This window comes from Arachis hypogaea, chromosome 18, assembly GCF_003086295.3.
Source record: "Arachis hypogaea cultivar Tifrunner chromosome 18, arahy.Tifrunner.gnm2.J5K5, whole genome shotgun sequence".
NCBI classification, from domain to species: Eukaryota; Viridiplantae; Streptophyta; class Magnoliopsida; order Fabales; family Fabaceae; genus Arachis; species Arachis hypogaea.
The window spans coordinates 85901695-85905534 of NC_092053.1; the positions used below are offsets into that span (position 1 = coordinate 85901695).

At 41.0% G+C, this 3840-nt stretch overlaps 1 non-coding gene across 1 annotated transcript; it reads right to left on the reverse strand.

The window, feature by feature from the left end:
- Positions 1–347: 347 nt before the first annotated feature.
- LOC112774052 (small nucleolar RNA R71) lies at positions 348–455 on the reverse strand. Its single transcript, XR_003188564.1, has one exon. It is a non-coding gene; the product is annotated as a small nucleolar RNA R71 (small nucleolar RNA).
- Positions 456–3840: the final 3385 nt, after the last annotated feature.

A 3840-nucleotide genomic window follows, 5' to 3' on the forward strand; every position in this document is an offset into this window, starting at 1 on the left:
CTGCACCTAATTCCAATTTACATGGAAGAAGCATCTCCATTCCTACCATTGGAGCAAACAATTTTGAGCTGAAACCTCAGCTAGTTTCTCTGATGCAGCAGAACTGCAAGTTTTATGGACTTCCATCTGAAGATCCTTTTCAGTTCTTAACTGAATTCTTGTAGATCTGTGATACTGTTAAGACTAATGGAGTAGATCCTGAAGTCTACTGGCTCATGCTTTTCCCTTTTGTTGTAAGAGACAGAGCTAGAATATGGTTGGACTCTCAACCCAAAGACAGCCTGAACTCTTGGGATAAGCTGGTCACGGCTTTCTTAGCTAGGTTCTTTCCTCCTCAAAAGCTGAGCAAGCTTAGAGCTGATGTTCAAACCTTCAGACAGAAAAAAGGTGAATCCCTCTGTGAAGCTTGGGAAAGATACAAGCAGCTGACCAAAAAGTGTCCTTCTGACATGCTTTCAGAATGGACCATCCTGGATATATTCTATGATGGTTTATCTGAGCTATCAAAGATGTCATTGGATACTTCTGCAGGTGGATCCATTCACCTAAAGAAAATGCCTGCAGAAGCTCAAGAACTCATTGACATGGTTGCTAATAACCAGTTTATGTACACTTCTGAGAGGAATCCTGTGAGTAATGGGACACCTATGAAGAAGGGAGTTCTTGAAATTGATACTCTGAATGCCATATTGGTTCAGAATAAAATATTGACTCAGCAAGTCAATATGATTTCTCAGAGTCTGAATGGAATGCAAGCTGTATCCAACAGTACTCAAGAGGCATCTTCTGAAGAAGAAGCTTATGATCCTGAGAACCCTGCAATAGCAGAGGTAAATTACTTAGGTGAACTTTATGGAAACACCTATAATCTATCATGGAGAAATCATCCAAATCTCTCATGGAAGGATCAACAAAAGCCTCAACAAGGCTTTAATAATGGTGGAAGAAACAGGTTTAACAATAATAAACCTTTTCCATCATTCACTCAGCAATAGACAGAGAACTCTGAACAAAATAACTCTAATTTAGCAACCTTAGTCTCTGATCTATCTAAGGCCACTGTAAGTTTCATGAATGAAACAAGGTCTTCCATTAGAAATTTGGAAGCACAAGTGGGCCAGCTGAATAAAAGGATCACTGAAATCCCTCCTAGTACTCTCCCAAGCAATACAGAAGAGAATCCAAAAGGAGAGTGCAAGGCCATTGAATTAATCACCATGGCCGAACCTGTAAGGGAAGGAGAGGACGTGAATCCCAAGGAGGAAGACCTCCTGGGACGTCCAGTGATCAATAAGGAGTTTCTCTTTGAGGAACCAAAGGACCCTGAGGCTTATCTAGAGACCACAGGGATTCCATTGAACCTCCTTATGCCATTCATGAGCTCGGATGAGTATTCCTCTTATAAAGAGAATGAGGATGTCACTGAAGAGCAAGTTTCCAAGTTCCTTGGTGCAATCATGAAGCTGAATGCCAAATTATTTGGTAATGAGACTTGGGGAGATGAACCTCCCCTGTTCACCAATGAATTAAATGCATTGGATTTACTGATATTGCCTCAGAAGAAAGAGGATCCTGAAAAGTTCCTCATACCCTGTACCATAGGCACCATGATCTTTAAGGCTCTGTGTGACCTTGGTTCAGGAATAAACCTCATGCCCCTCTCTGTAATAGAGAAACTGGGAATCTATGGGGTGCAAGCTGCTAAAATCTCATTAGAGATGGCAGACAACTCAAGAAAAGAGGCTTATGGACAAGTAGACGACATGTTAGTAAAGGTTGAAAGCCTTTACATCCTTGCTGATTTCATAATCCTAGATACTGGGAAGGATGAAGATGAATCCATCATCCTTGGAAGACCCTTCCTAGCCACAGCAAGAGCTGTGATTGATGTGAACAGAGGAGAATTAATCCTTCAACTAAATGAGGATAACCTTGTGTTTAAAACTCAAGGTTCTCTCTCTGCAACCATGGAGAGGAAGCATGAAAAGCTTCTCTCACTACAGAGTCAACCAGAGCCCCCACAGTTAAACTCTAAGTTTGGGAGGCCACAACCAAACTCTAAGTTTGGTGTTGGGAAGTCTCAACAAAGCTCTGAACATCTGTGAGGCTCCATGAGAGCCCACTCTCAAGCTATTGACATTAAAGAAGCGCTTGTTGGGAGGCAACCCAATGTTTATTTATCTAATTTTATTTTTGTCTTTCATAGGTTCATGATCATGTGGAGTCACAAAATAAATGAAAAATTTAGAAACAGAATCAAAAACAGCGGAAGAAAAATCACACCCTGGAGGAAGCACCTGTCTGGCGTTCAACGCCAGAACAGAGCATGGTTCTGGCGCTGAACGCCCAAAATGGGCAGTATCTGGGTGCTGAACGCCCAAAATGGGCAGCATCTGGGCGCTGAACGCCAGAATTGCACCCTGGAGAAGAGCTGGCGCTGAACGCCCAGAACAAGCATGGTTCTGGCGTTCAACGCCAGAAATAGGCAACAAATGGGCGTTGAACGCCCAAAATGGGCACCAACCTGGCGCTGAACGCCCAGAGTTGTGTGCAAGGGCATTTTGCATGCCTAAATTGGTGCAGGGATGTAAATGCCTTGACACCTCAAGATCTGTGGACGTCACAGGATCATCTCAGGATCTGTGGACCCCACAGGATCCCCACCTTCCTTCCTCATAATCCTAGTTTTTTTTTTCCACATCTTCTTCTTCATCTATTCCTTCTTCTTTTGCTCGAGGGCGAGCAACATTCTAAGTTTGGTGTGGTAAAACAATTATGTAAAGGATCTATAGCTCAGTGGTAGAACATGTGGCTGCAAATCAAGAGATCCCTGAGATACCTCAGGGGATGCACTTCCCTCCACATAGTTATTGGAAGCAACTGAGGATAGAAATATCAAAAATCACTAGGAATCAAGCCACAAAGTCAAGGAAGAGACATAGAAGAGCTCAAGAACATCATTGGTTCCTCAAGAAGGAAACGCCATCATCACTAAGGTGGACTCATTCTTTGTTCTTACTTTCTCTGTTTTTTGTTTTCTATGTTAAGTGTTTATCTATGTTTGTGTCTTCATTACATGATCATTAGTAGTTAGTAACTTTGTCTTAAAGTTATGAATGTCCTATGAATCCATCACCTCTCTTAAATGAAAAATATTTTAATTCAAAAGAACAAGAAGTACATGAGTTTTGAATTTATCCTTGAACTTAGTTTAATTATATTGATGTGGTGACAATGCTTCTTGTTTTCTGAATGTATGCTTGAACAGTGCATATGTCTTTTGAAGTTGTTGTTTAAAAATGTTAAATATGTTGGCTCTTGAAAGAATGATGACTAGGAAACATGTTATTTGATAATCTGAAAAATCATAAAAATGATTCTTGAAGCAAGAAAAAGCAGCAAAGAACAAAGCTTGCAGAAAAAAAAAAGGGCGAAAAAAAATAGAAAGAGAAAAAGCAAGCAGAAAAAGCCAAAAGCTCTTAAAACCAAGAGGCAAGAGCAAAAAGCCAATAACCCTTAAAACCAAAAGGCAAGGGCAAATAAAAAGGATCCCAAGGCTTTGAGCATCAGTGGATAGGAGGGCCTAAAGGAATAAAATCCTGGCCTAAGCGGCTAAACCAAGCTGTCCCTAACCATGTGCTTGTGGCGTGTAGGTGTCAAGTGAAAACTTGAGACTGAGCGATTAAAGTCAAGGTCCAAAGTAAAAAAAAGAGTGTTCTTAAGAACCCTGGACACCTCTAATTGGGGACTTTAGCAAAGCTGAGTCACAATCTGAAAAGGTTCACCCAATTATGTGTCTGTGGCATTTATGTATCCGGTAGTAATACTGGAAAACAAAGT